The following is an 18857-nucleotide window of genomic DNA, read 5'->3' on the forward strand; positions in this document are numbered from 1 at the left end:
ATGCTTATTCTTGCTCATTATTTAGTTATAATTGGTTAAAGTGGACATGCCCTATAACTTATTGCGACTACTGCATCTGTATACACAGATCTTCATATTGTTTGATAATCTTCAGTAACAAATATGTAGCAATGTTCTTCTGAACTTTGCTAGTCTATTATGATAACAAACAATTTATAATTTCAACTGTAAATCTCTACAGATGCATATCTACACTATCGAGGTATGACCCTCTGTGTCTCACACATCTCCTCTGTCTTAAAATAGATGAAGCTATACTAGGAGAGCTTGGTCCTGTTTTCAATTCTGATCTAATCAATAATTGTCATCACATATGACGATTTGAAAAGACTATTGTAGAATGCATTAGGAATCAACGAATGCGTTTTGGCTATTAAGTGCTGACAGATATTTCATATAATTGAACTCACATCTGGACAGTACGGATTACTAATGTAAGCACTGCACGAACTTGCAGTGCAGTGTTTCAGTTTTATATGAATTATCACATTCTTATTCGAAATCTGAAGCGTGGGATACATAAACTCTATGTGTTATGCTCAGTTCTACTTTAAATGACCACATCCACGTTGGATATTTAAGAGGCAGGTTTTGGTGTACAGTACTGAAATTCATGGTGCGTCTACACACATGTTAGATAAATGAAACTATTGGCGCTTTACCTTATAAGGATCATAGGAGTACTAAATCATGGATTATAGCATCCTAAACAAATGAGGAATAAACTGAAGAATTTCTCAACAGTTTATCATAAAGATTGTGCTTCCTGAAACTACGTATTTTGCTCCTAACAATCCTGGTAGCACGGAAAGCTTAATACTCTGGTACTTCAAAAGTATTAGTATAATAAGTTATGTAAAACTAAATGTAACCTTATGTAAATTTAGCGATGTTTTATTGTATTTTCATGTGATATTCCAGATGTATTATAATATTGTATTTTCATGTGATGTATTTATAGTATTAATTTTATTTAATATTTTGTAAAACATCGAGGTATCAAATATTTATTGTAAACGCGACCATTTACTGCGTACGTATTTAACAAACTTGTCTCTACTTTGTAAACGTGGTAAGTTATGTTATTATTATTATTTTTTGTTTTGTTTATATTATTCTATTTATTATTTATTTATTATACGCGTGTGCAACCACATATATATATATATATTGTACACGCGATTTAATTATTACTTCTGTGTTATCTACTGTAAATCTTCAATGTTATCATTATTGTAACCTTGATTTACCCGGTAATGCTCTGTGGCACCGGGGATGTGTCTACGGACATATTACTATTAAATATATCTGTACTGTATCTGTATCTGTATATTTTATACCATAGACACCAGAATCAACGCCATTATATATACCGACTCAAAATATATCATCATAGCCTTAAATGATTACCACGATAAGTCTCCTTCCATTACGCAAGCCAAACATACGGTCCTCCACAAAACCACACTTATGAATTATGCACTAAGCTCGTATTGGTCCCCGTTCAGAGGTATAGCAATCAACGAAAAAGTCGACTCCCTAGTTAAAAAGTAACCCACACACCTAATTTATTACCCCGGAAGATCTTAACAGTGTCACAAAGACGGGCAACGAAACTGTCGAAGACAATTAGACTACCCAAAAAACGTTAATTTCCCGACTCAAAGATTTGTTTCGGATTAGCATACCAAATATCACCGATCAATGTATATCAATGTTTTTATCAACTTTACTAGAACTAAATTATTAATTAACAACAAAACACTTCCATATAAACGGAAAATATATTAATTTTTGCTCTCAAAGATGCACTAGGTCTTATTTTTCCATGAAGAAGAATTCACATTTATTGTTGAACAAAAAAAATTTCCAAGTCTAACTTAAACGAGAGTGATGTATATCCTATCGTGTCGACGTCGATAAAGTTTATTGAACGCCTCAACCGGTAAAACTAAGGCGCTAGATAACCCAGGTATGCTCATCCGCCATGTTGGTCCTTAGAAAGCAGACGACTCTCGTAGAAGTTGAATAGAAGAGACACGAAAATAATCATAAATTCAACTGTATCTTAAGATTTTGCAAGGTCGAAATGATAAACTTTGCCAAAATTTAGTTCACCTAGTTATAAAATACAGCTAAATTTAAAAATCTTGGAATATGACGTCAAAAGGACCAATATGGCTGCACACGTGACGGAAGCGTATGAGCATACCTGGGTAATCTAGCGCCTTAGGTAAAACCGATCTGGCATCCGGTACGACTACTCCTATACAGCACCCCTAATGGATGGGAGACAAGTCCCCCAGCCCAAGTGCCAAGCAAGTAGCGACCATTCACAAAAATAGCCCACATCGGCCGATCCAAAGACCGGGCTAGGCCATTGATTGCCTTACAATCACGCCTCAGCAGTGAACTTACGAAGTTCCCGTGCTGGAGTGGACTTCCCATTCTCGCTTCAACTTAACCTTTTCATAGCGTCGACATCGGACTCGATGACAATTAGTGCTTACTGAACCGTAGTACTACGCAAATGTGATGGGGCGTGATTCCCGGCCGACCAATTAGCGCTCACCAGCCGTAACGTTATGCAAATCTGTGATTCCCAAGCCATAGTCTTATGCAAATCATGCCGCGTGGCGTGATTGTCTGCTGACCAATCATTGGCTGTACTTTCAAAAACCCAACGGCCATTTTCAACCATCTGTCGATGACCGTTACGACTAAAAAAAACTTTGCTAGGTCTTACTTTCAGGGGGAGGTCTTATATTTCGCATTTCAGCAAAACCTATCTTATTTTCGGGGAAACACGGTACACGCAAAATCAAAATTAAGAAGTGCAGATATTGCCTTGTCAAGTCGACACGACAAGTCACCATTAATTTCCCAGATTTGGTAACACGCAACAAAATCCTTCAAACACAAACAATAATATCTCCAAAATCACTGAATGTTTAAAGTTAACTCCGCTGGATACTTGCCAAAAAGTCCTTATCTCATACTTCACAGAATATAAAAAAATCTATAATTACTAGAAATCGCAATCAAACATAACACTTACAGGTGCATACTCCAACAAAAAAAGCAGATGATGAATAGATATGCAAACAATAATGAAAATAATTTTCACTTGTTTATTAGAGAAGAAAGTGTCGACATGGCTTCCGCCATAGGATATAACAATTTAGTCGTGCAACAAAGTCCGCAACTGCATCGTGCAGCATGCACGGATGGATGATTCACTATTCACAAAGGTGAGGTGTACGAAATTGTCTTTGTCGAATGGTTAATATGGAGAGTGCAGCTCATATAGGCTATGTACTCCGAGAGAACGAGAATATGGACGCATGCGTCCGATTGGCCGGCCTATAGATGGAAAGACCATACGTGCGCTGGAAAATAATGCCTTCCGGGAGGTCTTTTAAGGGAAACTGGCCCCTATTTAGGCGTTACAGACGTGGAGAAAACCGGAAACTCCACGTTGCCAGCCTGTCCGAGTGAGGCGCGAACCCATGACCGAACTGTCAGTGTTCCGGGACGAAGACCGCTTGGCCTTTGGTGGGCCGGCGTACAAAATTCTCGGACACGCAACATTTGATATCAGTCAAATTTACATACTCCCAGCATTTCATTGGTAATAGCTCCACCTATCGGTGATTTTTGGAATTAATTTTCTCTGTCAACAAAATCCCCTTGCTGACAATACTTGCCTTGCAAACTGCACTTCATTCCGATAATTTTCTCATCTTTTATGAATTTTCACGGACTTTTTCCCACCCTGTATGAGTTTTCCCATTACCGTTATTAACTGGAGAATAATTCAAAAATTTTGTAATATTTTGCTACATTTTATAATTGTTATTTATAACTGATCTATGTGTGTATTTTATTGTGTTTTTATTTTTGTTCAGAAATAGTTGCTAAAAGTTTTTCTCTATTCGCTGTTTCAAAGTAAAAATATTTGGGAGTCTGGCTTCCTTTAAACTACATGATTTTAGGAGTAGGTCACGTGCATGGCCAAGTGAGAGTCACCAGGACAGTGAAGGAGTCAAAATTTGAAAAAATATATATATATATAATGGGCTACGTGGTTTGTGTACGTTCCGGAATAAGGTGTAGGTCTCTTCGAAATGCAGACTTGACAACGTATGACTTTCGGGGTTTTGTATAAGAAATTTTCTCAACTCCATCTTAGAAAAGACCATTCGTTAATTACGTATACAGTTTTTGAGACACTTCTGACCAACTCCTGTTCTGTATATCATTTTATATACTGTACACAACAGGAAGGGATCTTAGCAAACTCCTTTACTGTAATATAAACTGTACAACAGTTCCTAAACCTTTTAAAAAGTTTTGGAAATATTTTCTGCTAATTTATTTACATGACTAGTAAGTAGATTTATAAGAACAAATTAATATATTACCTACACTAAAATAATTTACGTAGATAATGCCCGACCCCCTTCCCATCGTGAATGATGACAAACTTTTTACAATCTCCCTTAAACTTACGTAATTAAATGGATGGCCGTTAATAGTCAACGACAGAAACAGATGTCAGACACTGTTTTAATGATTTTTAATTTCAACATAAAAGAAAACTGGAAAAAAATAAAATGTATGGGAAGAGTAGAGAAACATATAGATAATTTCTAACGTGCGTACGGTTTTAACACTATAATATAGAATATAAACCAGTAATATATGAACATGGCTTACTATATATACAGTTTTCCATTATTATTTATAAATTCATTTATAAATATTCATAAACATTAACATAGGTCAAATTGCAAAAATTATCTATATTACCTTCAATGTAAACATCTGTTTATCATTCAATTCCTGTTTCGGAAAAATACAAGTTGTAACACAAATTTATGTAACTAAATGTTATTTAGAAATAAACGTTGAATACAAATAAAAAATTTTCAAGTTATACCGTAAATTTTTTTAAAAATAATCCATAGTTTGAATCAAAAATGCGGATAAATTGATTCATTTCCATATAGTAATAGGATAATGATGTTTATCGACTTAAGTTGTCAAGCAATTTTAATTGGATTTCGATCAAACGGTTCGAGTCGAACCGAAGTAAAAATAGAATTAAACTCTTTCTTAAGCCCAAATTTATAGCAATAAAAGAGAAATATGATAATTATTCCATAGATCGAAATCTCTCAGATGTTTCAGAATTTTTATAACCGAAAATGACATTTATATTCTTCGTATCCAAATAAGGCTAGAGGCTCGAAATAACCTGAATATAACGTTAAAAACTTTATCATAAAAATCTACATATAAAACGTATTCATTCATACTTTTATCTATAAAATTAATTGTTTCGGTTCTCGGAATAATTACAAAGCATCCTACTGACGTATCAGGTTATTTAGCTATCGCTAACATAATGAAACATAAATTATAATTTATATTTTACATATGCAAAACTTGTTTTCAATATTCAATTACTTAATTTAGACACGATGTTTTACATGTACTTAGCAGAATAATGATAACTGTCATGCATTTTAATTCCATTTTATTGGATCGCACGTGGTTAAGGCCTCAGTCTACCGCTCTGAAGAACTCGGGGATTGAATCTTGGCAGTCGAAATCTCTGGGAATTTCTCGAGTAGTGGTCTCCCTCACCACTCGGTCGCCATATTGTTGCCTAGCCGAACGCACAACGGACATGGAAAAAGTTCTTTTAATGCCAACCGGGAAGTAAGAGTCTAAACTAAAAAAAAAAAAAAAAGCTATTTTATTTTAATTAAAATATAAATCACGCTTTTTAAGTTATACTTTCATTTATATCATAGAAGCATTATTGTATTCTATTTGCAGAAGCATCAATTAGATATCTTAATACAGTAATCTAATTATATTATGATACATTTAATTAATTAATTTTAATCAATTAATAATCATGAAGTATTTAAGAACAACTTATTACAAATTTAATAAGATAAATATTTAAATATTATTTTAAAAGTTTTAACACCTTGCTAAGAACTAAACAAAAGAATAGTCTATCAGTCATATATTAACCATATAAGTAACTCAATGTTTTTTCTTTGCCTTTTTTTGCTATTTGTAAAATAAAACTCGCCATTAAAGTTTTCTTAACGGAGAATCTTAAGTTAAGCAAACATCTAAACGTTTCAGTGATTTTAGAATGGGATAAAGTGTCTAGAGGAAATGCAAGATCTTTCAAGAACTTGTTCATGATCCAAATTTTGTGAAAGATCATACAAATTCTCATAATTGTGAATGTAGAATCATCCAAATTAGCTTAACTGTGATATAATTTCTGATGATTTAAGCTTTTTAAAGTAATAATTACATTATTATATTTACTAGATTTGTATCAGCTTCTGTCTTTAATAAACGAAAACGGTAATATTTTATAATGTTTAAAAACCAAATAAAGTAAAGTTTCTTTTATCTGTCACTCGATTATCCGTCAGTTTCTGTTAACAGTCATGCCAATGAGACCATCAGGTGACCATGCAATAAATGTATCAGCCACCCTAGAAAGAATCCGAGCAGGGTAAAAATAACTAAGTAATTTTTCGAGATAGTGGTCCGTCTCGAACATGTTGGTCCCCATTCCTCACATCTGGCTGCCCAATTGCGGGACTGGCCAAATCCACAACAGGCTTGATAAAAAAAAAAGGTCCTCTTAAACAAATTACCCACAGAGCGAATAAAGTTAGAAAAGTCATGACAATGAAGTGCATCGCACTATCATCATCATCCTTATTAGGCTACAATTTTCAAATTGCAAACCAATACATTCCGATTGACCTTCGTTAATCTCGAGAACGGAGTTAGATAGATGAAAATCGAGACCAAATGTGGAAAGCTTAATGGCCGGATGCCCCGATTCCGAACTGAAATTGCCTTCGGTTCTCGATGTAACTTCCTACTCTTCTTTCCGAACTTGCCGTATGACGTCTTTAAATCTCTAGATGTGTGATGCACGGACTCCCATTGTACGGAAGCTCGATATTTTGCTGTTTTTCCTGCTGAAGTGTGATTTGTGATTCGATTTCAAGCCTAATGTCTAAACAAGCGAACTAGGATTTTATCGCCACTTTAATAAAAATATCTCCAATTATCTCTTCCTAATTATCTAGTTATGCTACTGCAAGGTCAATAATAAGCACCAGCAAAGTATTTAAAGTATTTACTTGGGGCACACATTTTTAAGGACGGCATTTCACAAAAAAAAGTAATTATAATTAAATTTTTTTAAATATAGCTTTTAAATTATCGTGTTTTCTTTTCAAAATAAATAAATTATAAATTGTATTTTTCTATTAATCTTTAAAAAAATCCAGCAACGAGTTGCTTAATTTTCCCGGCAACATTTAAAAACTGGATTTGTGGCGCCATCTGTTATAACATTTTATTATTAAAAACTTTTTATATTATTTTAACTATCATGAAATGGCAAAAAGCTTAATTTTAAAGTTAGGGATAGATTTTATTTTAAAAAAAATTGTAAATACTAATAACGAGTAAAGCCGTCATTAATTCAGTCTGACCTTACTCGAGATATAACACGACCCCCCTTTATCTCCCCATCCTTCGATCTTTAACAACCAAAATTTAATAACATCATTCCCCTAATACACAAACCTCCTTGCAAAATTTCAGAAAATTTCGACAAAAAGCACAAGAGTTATTAAGCTTCAAACAGGATGAACAAAATCGTGCTCCATACGCATTAACATTTATACATACAGAAAAACCCCGAAATTATTTTGCATTTCTCGACGTTTTAAGGTCTCCTGAATCCTGAAAAATGTAAAAATATGGGAAGGTCATTTTTTGGCCGATCGCCATACTTTCTCTCTGTTTTGTATAACAGAACCGGGAAAGTAATACAAGCGTATCAAATAAATTTCTAGGAGCGGCATAAATGGTCTTTGCTACTGTTGAGGCCCCTTATTTGTGACTGATACAACCTACTTTTACCTGTTTTAGACCAGAGTTGCTATCTTTGACATAAGACTCGGGTTTAACACATTTTTTTTTTTTTTACCAGATTTAGTAGTTCCTACGCTTAATAAAATCCTCTGTGATGAGCATTTTCGCAAAAGTTTGTGGACTTTTTATACATGAATTTTATATTTTAATTAATGAAACTTTGTGATAAAAAATAAACAGAAAAATTATATCACTTCATTATAAATTACAATTTTTCAACTAATTATGATTATTATTATTATTATTTTATTTATTCAAAGTTTTAAGGAATTTTAATATTATTTTAAAAATTTATAAATTAGTCATTTATACTTACTAACCATAAAATAACGTCTATCAAGCAAGTAATCCTTGTATATACGTTAATAGAATAAGTCAAAACGAGTTTCGCGTGTCCTTGGCTTCTCTATATAAATTATTAAAATAAAGCTAATATTTATTTATTCTTTTAACTTTTATCTTTATTAAGTTTATTTTATATATTCAATATTTTATTATTTTATAATGAATTTTTTCAATGAAAGAGAAATTCATAATAGAAAATATAGGCCTATATCTAAAATTAAATGTTATTTATCTTAATTTTAATACAAAATCTAGATTTATCAATAATTTTTAAATAATTTAATTGTGTAATTATTAAATATTATATAAAATCAAATTCATATTCCATCTAAATAGAATTAAACAAAGAATGTGGCAGTAAACTCACTTGGCTCGGGGTGGGATCCGAGCGAAGCCACACTTTCTTGAAAGAAGCTTCAAAATTTAAAATTCTATAAGTAAAATCAGTTAAATCACAATACTAAAATGATATAAATTAAAATTTCCTTTAATGAAACTTTTTATTTTAAAAAATCCATTTTATTAACTTATTTTTATACTTTTATGGCTTCTGGAGAGAGTGAGGCTCTACTTTTAATTAGGCTGAAGGATCTGAATCCAATCTCATTTCTCTCCGGCTTTTCAGCTGAATCATAAAATTTAAAAATAGAATATATAATTTTTACAATAGATAAAAAGCAGTGAAGTATATTATTATGCATTTAAATAACTTAAATTTTATGAATAAAACCTTTTTCAATAGAAAATAATAATTGTTTTTTTTATTCAGTATTGTATAGTAATATAATTTTCTTATGTAAAGGGATTGCTATTATTATTTTAAATTTAAAAATTGGCAAGTAGCGATAGTCTATATGACAGTAAGCGATAGGAACAATGTCACGCTATTGTTATTACAGCAATTATGTTAATATTAACATTGATAAAAAATCTATAAACAATTAGAGAAGAGGTCGGCAACTATTCGAATTTGAAATTAAATGTTGTATATAACTTACATATATTGTGTTATTTTTTAGATTTTTTTTTAATCTGATATTTAAATACTGTATCTAAAAAAGTTATTTTATTTTATTAAAAATATTTTTGTTAATTCGTATTTTATTGATTGTTTAAAATGTAAATTGTTTTTTACTTTATTTTTATTTTTAATTGGATACAGGTGTATTAATTTTAAAGGTTATTTTAAATATAAAAGTTGTCAATAACCGGTTTTTAATTATCGAATATTTTTTGAATGAGTTTTAGAAAAATGGAAAAATTGATTCGTTATTACTGTAAAAATTAATTTAATTAGTTAGAAATTGTAAAATTTTTCTAGGCATCGGGGCTACATATATGTCAATGTGTAAAGATCATCATCCCTGTAGAATGTTTATAACGATGTCTTTATATTTTAAAATATTAGCATATTTTAATAATGTATTTTTTAAATATAAACATATTAAATATAATTCCTTATATTTTTTATCCAGTGGCTCGTTATAGATTCATGAGTCCCCAGGCACATTTGAATTAGGGAGCCTCGTGTAGTGTTGACTTTAAACATTTTTGTTCGGGAAATTTTGGCTGGAATCCCCCAGATATTCTCGTTCGTTTTATAACGCGACCTCTGAGCTGCGCCAATGCTCCCTGAAATCTAGACTCCCCAGATACGGCCCAAATTTAAATTTGGATATTCTTTGTACAGTAATGAGTTTATAAAAGATTGGTTTGAGGTCAAAGGCAATTTCCCTTTTTGCCCATAGGATAATGTGTCACCGTTCTTATCCTTAACTTATAAAAATATAGGAATCACTAATATAGAAATTATAAGCATAGGTGATTTTGTGTGTTTAGGCCTATAACCTGTATAAGTTACTGTTCACAATCTAGTGATAAGCAATCACGAATCCCCAATTTTTGGGTTTATGATGGGCTCATTGTATTCTATTATAATAAAAATAAGACTAAGGAATTATATCTAAAAGTATTGTAATAAATTCTAATACAATAAAACATCTATTTAACGGAGTAATTCGGCGAGGGGTGTCCCGTGAAAGCCGATAGTCTGTTATATAATAAATTAGGTTTTCCGAATGCGCGTATTAAAAAACGATAAATTAGTTATTTTATGTGTTTTTACTTATATGGATACATTTGTGTAATTAAAATGAAGTATGTATGAGAAGTTTAATTTCACAGAAAACTTTTCTATATGTATTATCGCTTATGTACTCACCGTAGTTCTGGATTGCAATAAACTAATATACGATCTAGATTGAAATAAATAAACATTTTTGGTGAATACACTTTAGTTGTATTTAACTAAACAAATAAATAATATTCTTAAAAATAAAACAACATTTAAATTTGAAAAAAACACAAAAATATTTCCTATTTATTTGTTTTTAGATGACGATTATATATCGAGACATTTCCTTGTGTCATAAGGACTGATAACTTTTGGATTTGAAAAAAATAATAATAACCACAATATTCTATTAATTTAATTGCAAATAAAAACATTTTAATATTAACAGAGTATTAATTTTTACATATGACAAACGAACCGGAAATTTTCTGTTAATTCAAAATTTTACTGTAATTTTAGATGTAAACATGATTACAACTCCTTATCTTACTCTTACTATAACAGGATACAATTATCTATATTGGTAATTCCTTTATTGAACATAAACTCCTGAAATAAGGAAACGGATGCTGATCATGCTCTCCTATTTAAAGGCTGGTGATTTATAAGAATTGTAAGCCTTAATAATTGTATTCTGTTATAGTACAGGTTAGAGTAAGGAGCCAATTACACGCAATACGTATATATCCAAATACAATCATCAATACTAATATTTTGAGATATAAACACGATAATTATGCCCTAAAATGTTACCGGCAGTCGATCACGACCCTTAATTTTAAGGATCCTCGATTGGTAGTATAAGAATTTAAGCATAATATAAAAGTATATCAAAATCGGTACATTTTGTGAGTCGCATACTCCAGAAATTGGTAATTATTTAGCATGAAGTTTACGTCATCGCTTACGTAATTGCCATTTCTAGTTAAAAATTTTTACCCGATATACGTCACAATTACGTTTTCAATAATTACATTCGGATTATTCAATGACATTGCCTCACGATTTTCAAATGGACGAAAGGAAATTATGAAAAAATAATCATTATTATTAATGTCTAATTTTTAAAACTTTTTATACTTTTAGAAAATAAATAAATATTTAAAAAATATTATGTAATTCAGTATTAGTTATTGAATAATATATTTTAAATTTTGTATAGTATTGTTTTTCCATATTAATTAAGAAAAGTGAAAACGTTTAATTGCTATTAACTAAAGTTTTGCGAAGAATAATATTTCGCAGCTCCTAAGGAAATTGTTAATAATCTTTTGTGCAAACGCCAGAATGGATCACGAAGAAGTAGAAAAGACATTGATTTAAATATTAAACTGAAAAATAAATATTTAATTTGATTTTAATGTCATTTTTCGAATCCGTCAGGATTTAATGTTGATCTAATTACTTGTAAAAGTATTAATTTTTCAATCTTAATTATAATAAAGTTTATAAATTTGCTAAAATTACAGATTGGTGATAGAAAATTTTTATTATTCTTATCTAAAAATTATATAGAAAATTAAATTAGATTAAAATTTTGCGTCCTCAAAATAATTTAATTCGAATAAAGAATCTTTGTATAGCGAGAAATATAAATAATCATAAGAAATTCTATTTTTAAATTATGCTTATATGGGTGGATCCTTTGAAATATTTATAACCACGAATATGTAAATTATCAGCATTGCATCAGATTTGAACATTTGATGATATTTATGAAAGAAATGCGATATAATTATAAATAATATGCAAATTTCATATACAAATATGGTTGAATTTATTATATTTTATGCTGGCAGAATTGGCTAATGCACTATTAATTGATTCTTTTTTAATTATTTATACAGAATTAAACAAGTTTAACTTATCTTTCTCAGCATAATCGTCGTATAAAAGCCGGAAAATTAGAAATATTGACACACAATTACAACTCAATTATTTTCATGAATCTCTTCTTTTTCTTACATATCTGTAGGCTACTCTAAATGTACTGTATTTGAATGAGATGGCAAGCAGGATAATATAATAACTATTAATTATTAATCAAAATAACACTTAAAATACTGTAAAAGTAAAATTTAAATGATACGAATAGTGTTAATTCGTTTGTTATTGATAAATTTCCTTCAAGGATAACTTCTCTTTTACTTGAAGGTTAAGGATTGAGTTTATTCATTAAGATAAGCGAATCATGGTCTAGAATATGAATTTACAATCGAAATAAATAACGCATAAACAAATATATAGAGTAGGCTATATTGTATATAGATTTAAAATAAATTATAAAATGTATATCTTAATATTCTACAACCTGTTTAATACATATTCATTATAAAGAATAGAAAATAAGAAGAAATAACATTAATTAGAAGGAAAATGTGTCATGAGAATTGTTTAGAGTACTTGAATTTAGAGTTTTATATTTGGCCCGGATCAAATGAATCTGCGAATCTGCTATCTGGATATAGCCTATACTGTATTTATAGGCCTATATATATATATATACATGATACATGTAGTAAATCCCCGTTTCTGTGGTCTAACTTATTTTCAGAGAACCGTCGTCGAAAGAGTTGCCCTATTTCTCACAAGCTTAGTATCATAGAGGATCACCAGTAGAGTTTCATGGTCATGAGATTGGTGTTTCGAATCCTACTGGTATCAAGGGGAGTCTACAATGACCGAGTGGATAATACCACTGAATACTGGTAGTTGGTCATAGGTTCGCGCCTCGCCAACCGACTGGCCATGTGGAGTTTTCGGGTTTTCTTCACGTTAGTAACACCTAAAATGAAGCTAGTTTCCTATAAAAGACCTCCCAGGAGGCATTTCTCCTCGACAGATCGTCCATTATGTTGCGTTGCTATATACGAATAAAACCAAACTAAAACAAAAATTTACAACTTAAAAATTTCTTTTGTATTATTTATGATTAATTGTATCTTTACAGATGTTTTCGTATTATTTTCAGAGTCAGTCCAAATCCATTTGCTCAGTCAAAAATCTAAAACTATCAAAGCATTTTATAACCAGTTCTATGAAAAAAGTTTACGCGAAAATTGCGCACCAAAACGAAATGCACACACGGAAAATTACCCATACCAAAAATTGCTCTCACAGAAAAATATTCACATATAGTAATAATTTCCACGCAAAGGTTAAAGATGTATGTGCAATTTCAAATACCATAGATATTTATAATTGTAGATTATCATTCGTCTCTCATTTATGAGAATAAACAAGTATTAGTCGTATTTTAAATTATTAACAATAAATCTTATGATTAAAATATTTCATTTCCATATGTCACAATTTGCGTTGTGATTTTGTCGAGTTTGACTAACCAATAATTTTATTATGCCATAAGTATTCATATATTAATTTATTGCTAAACGAAAGTGAAAATATAGGAAATAAAAGTAAACAGTTTTTTTATCAACAGACTTCATTCAGAAGAAAATAATAATAATAATGTAAAGAAAACAAATGTTTTAAAAAAAAATGATTATTAAATGTCGGGACCCCATTGAATCCCCACATCCCAATTAGTTCCGAGGTATCATGATTAAATGAAAAGTATAGTAGATAAACTTTCAACTAGATCCATTAAAACTACAACGGTTCAAAATAATTTTTTTTTATCTGGGAGAAAAAATAGGCGGAATTTTTAAGTGAGATTAAATCCTAAATAAAAAAATATTATTTTTTTAAAATAAACTTACTTTAAATTTATTTAATTTGCCAGCCTTTTTACGCTGATATGAAGTAATTTTTAAAGACAATATATTATCATAAATTAAATTATGCATAGACTGTCTACTATAGTCTATGCATAACTTAAGATAATGAGATAAAAATATTTCTACTATACACAGTTTTTTAACAACTACATGGCTTAAAATTTTTCAAATAAATATTATTTGAAAGTTGGATGAAGTTTCCGGTAAGGGACCTCACTCGACCACCAAATAATATTAAGCATTTGAAGAATTTTAACCCAACCCCAGCCGCATAGTTTTCCGAGTATTTTTTCGTATGTTCAACACCTAAATACGGACCATTTTCCCATAGAAAGTCCTCTCAAAAGGCACTCTTCCATGGTATTTGGCCTAAATGTTGCGATACCTTTTTTCACCAATCCATTTTACGATATGATTCTATCAATCCATTTCTTTAGTAGTTTTTAACCAGGATGTCGTTGCCGCACCCGGACACAAAATAGCTCTTTTATTCTGCCACTCCAGAAATCATTAATGTAAGAGGAAAGAGAAAGATAGGGAGAAAAAAGAGTGAGCCTTGATCTCTCGTTGCAGAACTCGTTCTTTTATCACAACTCCAAGATTTATGATTATAATAATTTAATAAAGTGATAATTCATTATTAAATAAAAATTACAATTAATAAATTGCTAATTGATTTTTAATAATTACATTTTTGATTATCAGAAATTATAGTTTTTAAGAAAAGAATGAAATTTTGATATTAAAATTTTCGAAACTTTTCCTATAATGCTTTCTGATGGCATTCTTTCATTTATAAAATACAAAAACGTCTTGTTACAGAATAATTATGAATTCCTGGATTTCTCGCAATCCTAAAATAATAGTATTATGAGTAGTTAAATAGACTGGCAGGAATTTTATTACAAGGCTTATTTGATTTAATTCAAAAATGCTTATACATTATTTTAATTGATAATCAATTAAAAAAGGCATATTAACCATAATCAATTATCAGATGTAATTAAACAATCATCCGTATAAATTATTTAATTTATTTCAATTTATATATAATATAAAATGCTCAACATTTGTTTTGTTTCATCGAATATTTGATACGCATTGTAAATTATATAAGTCACCTATTTGTCGCTACTTTTCCTGTTAAATAAATCTATTCTACGAGGATAATTTGAGCTGGAAAAGAGGCCAAGGTTTATTACGACGTCGCAATTTAAACATTCCCATCTTAATCGAGATGAATGACTTAATCTGCAGAATTTACATTTAATAAGTTGCTACTAAGAAATGTCTTTCTTTGAAAAAAATATAATCGAATAATGAACATCTGATGTTTTAAAAATATATTTAAAAATTCTTATATATTTAATGAAAAATTATTGTTCTTTTAATTTGATTCTATTCAAATATAGATCTAAATATATCACAGAAAGTCTTATAGAAGCATAAACATTTCCTTAATTACAGTAAAGAAAGGAATTTGATTTTCTGTTTGACTGCATATTTTCTTCTTTTTTTAAAGAAAGACTTCTTTTAGATGTTTTACAAAGCAAAAAATCAACGGAAAGCAGAAAGGAATTATTTGAGACATATTTGATATAATCACATAGACATATTTGACCATGGCTGGAGACTGTGCATCTTTTAAGGGATCACATCCCACCACTCATTATTATTTTGCTGTAAACCTGTATATGTATAATGTTTCTATATAAACTGGGTTGGGAGCCTCAAAAGTTCATAAAAAGGCCCTGGGATCGATCAAGATAGGAACGATAGATAGATGTGATCGATTTGATCAAGTTTTACCAGGTTTCTTATCACGAGGAAGGTTTTATACGCTCATTGTACAATATAAAAGATTTGTCTCGAAGATGCTGAAGATTAGTTCTATTTTCATTATTAATATATAATTTCAAAAAATACAAAACTGAATGTAAAAAGGGGCATATAAATTATGCATATTAAATTAAATTCAATAAATTATGATTTAAATAAATGATTAACAAAAACATGAATAACTAAAAATCTCACAGAGTTTTAGTTATTCCTGTTATTATTATTTAAATATTTGTTATGAAAATAGAAAATTAAAAATAGAAGTTATTCTATTATTATTTTATTTTAAATTGCTCTTCCATGAATTTCAATAATTCACGGAAGACCAATTTTTTAATTTGAAGGAATGTAACTTAACAAATTAAAAATCCCAACAAATGTTAAGTTGCAATATATTGCAATATCCATAAGCAATATTATTTATATTTCTTGCACATTAATTAATTTTTAATGAAAAGGTTTGAAATTATAATTTAAATATTTATATCCTTAATGTTAAATCTGACATAAAAATAGTATAAAAAAGGCGAAGACATGAATCTAAATCAAACTTAAACTCTAATTCTATATTTTATATTTTTGTCAAGAAAACATTTTATCACAAAGGATACAAAACCGGTTTTTCTATGAAAAAAATAAGCATTGGCGTCACGTGGAATTTCGAAAAGTATCACTTTGACCTCGTCGATTGACGTCTTTACTTAATAACCAATAAAATCGTTATACGTTTGCACGTCACTTCGTGACATCATTACACTGGTTCTCACGTGGTTCTGTGTGTGTTTGGTAGTGTTTTTTTTTTCTTCCTGTTTGAAGTGCTCAGTTTCTTGTTTTCACAGTTTAAATTTCGATATTTTGTTATATAAAATTGTTTTCAACGTGAAACAGATGAAAATGTATTCGAGAATTAGGAAAAAGAAATGAATTTTCTTTTCTTAAGTTGATTCCGCATTTGAAAGTTGTCATGTTGTTGGAATACTTAATGTGCAACATTTTCCCTGGAAATTCCTCTTTAAACATATCATAATTATTGTGAATTTATTTTTGTAGTGAATAATGAAAATCTTCAATATGTTACTCATTAATTCTTCTGTTAATTTGTCGACAAGAGAATTAATTGTTTTAAACTATTTATTAATTTTATATTTTATCGTCATAAGTACATCATCTTGTATAGAGTTTCAACCGCCTCTTTCAAATAATTTAAATTCATCTCGAGTGGATAATGCTTCATATAATTTAAACTCACGTCATCCTGTTGGTGATACGGTGGATTTTATCATAACAAATAATTCATCTTTGCCGAAAATTAATAATTTACAATTTTCTCAAGTATTTCCTACTTCGTCAGATGTTACTTCTACCTCAAATTCTGGTAAGTTTTAAACTCAGGTTAAATTGGAAATTTTTGTTTATAATCAATTACTTAGTTTAAGATTATTAAAATAAATAAATTTTTCAACTTTAAACTATTTAAAACTGCAGAAATATACAAAACTCCTTTCTATGATGAATTTTCATCCACATACTTCCTATACAGTGATATGTTCACTTATAAATATACACATGTGTAAAAGTTATTGATATCTGTTATCTAATATCAGAATTATCATGCACAAAACATTTTAAAGTACACTTAAAAAACTTATTGTTATTAGATATTGATTATCATCAGCAATATCTTCAGGTAAATAGATGAAAAATGCTTATCTTTTCACTCTGTCAGCTTCAACAATGTGCCAAAAATGCACAATCATTAACAGCCTTTTAATATTTATAATTATTGTGTATTTTCGGTGGAACTTTAAAAGTTAAATGTTTATTATTTTTAATTGTTTGCTCATAATAAAACAGTTTAAATTAATGATATGCTGGATAAATAATTAATTCATAAATATTCATATTACATATTTTTTAATTATTTTAAGAAGTAAAATCAGGGAATCAATAAAACCAGAATTTCAACTAATTGTAGTTTAATTTAGTTAGTCTGCTTAATATTATCAATTAGTTATTGTCATCAGTGTAGTCAAATCCCAAAATAAATATAATAAGCAGATTTTACTGTATTTAAATTTAAGATGTATGATATAATGATGTTATGGATCTTGAAGATCTGCAAAGATTCTTCTTCAAGACAAAATTCATTTAAGATTCTTATGATCCTTAACTTATCACTGCTCCTATATGTTCTTACAAATTTATATTAGCGAAAAATATTTGCAATTTTATTAATTGTTAATATAAAAATTCATATTTTATGAGACAGTTTCAGAAAATTGAATTCAAGTTTGAGATAAAAATAAAGTAGCTTAAGAGAAAATAATTTATACTCAGTTTTTATGTATTAAACCATATTAATGATTTTGATGCAAATTACTTAGATTAATTAATATTGCATCATAATTCTGATTTAAGATAAAATACCATTTAAAAATTTTTGTTTTGTATGTATTTAAATAATTTTTATAAGTTTGTTCTACCTAAATTACAAAATGAATTTCTATTCACATTCTTTACAAATTTCTGTAATGTATTTTCCATATTGATGGTGCAGGCAGAGGGTGAAAGAGAGTAATTGAATCTTCCTGCTTTACCAGGTACTAATATCCAATTTTTTAACAACTGAAAGTAAAGCCAGTCACTGCATAAGTGCAAATTTAAATCATAGAACCAATATTTTTCAAATTTTTAGTAACAAAATAAGATTTTTTCCTTTCACACTCCTATGATATTACATGGATGGTTCAAACCATTCATGCAGTCTCTGGCCCTAGTGA

At 29.4% G+C, this 18857-nt stretch overlaps 1 long non-coding RNA gene across 1 annotated transcript; it reads right to left on the reverse strand.

Annotated features, from left to right (window-relative positions):
* Positions 1-2785: 2785 nt before the first annotated feature.
* LOC111628175 lies at positions 2786-8996 on the reverse strand. The gene is made up of 4 exons (XR_002757129.1): positions 8904-8996; positions 8732-8795; positions 8340-8425; positions 2786-5761 (listed from the first exon to the last, which is right to left on the reverse strand). It is a non-coding gene; the product is annotated as an uncharacterized LOC111628175 (long non-coding RNA).
* Positions 8997-18857: the final 9861 nt, after the last annotated feature.

Source organism: Centruroides sculpturatus, unplaced genomic scaffold (genome assembly GCF_000671375.1).
Source record: "Centruroides sculpturatus isolate CEXI.00-Female unplaced genomic scaffold, Cexi_2.0 scaffold503, whole genome shotgun sequence".
NCBI lineage: Eukaryota > Metazoa > Arthropoda > Arachnida > Scorpiones > Buthidae > Centruroides > Centruroides sculpturatus.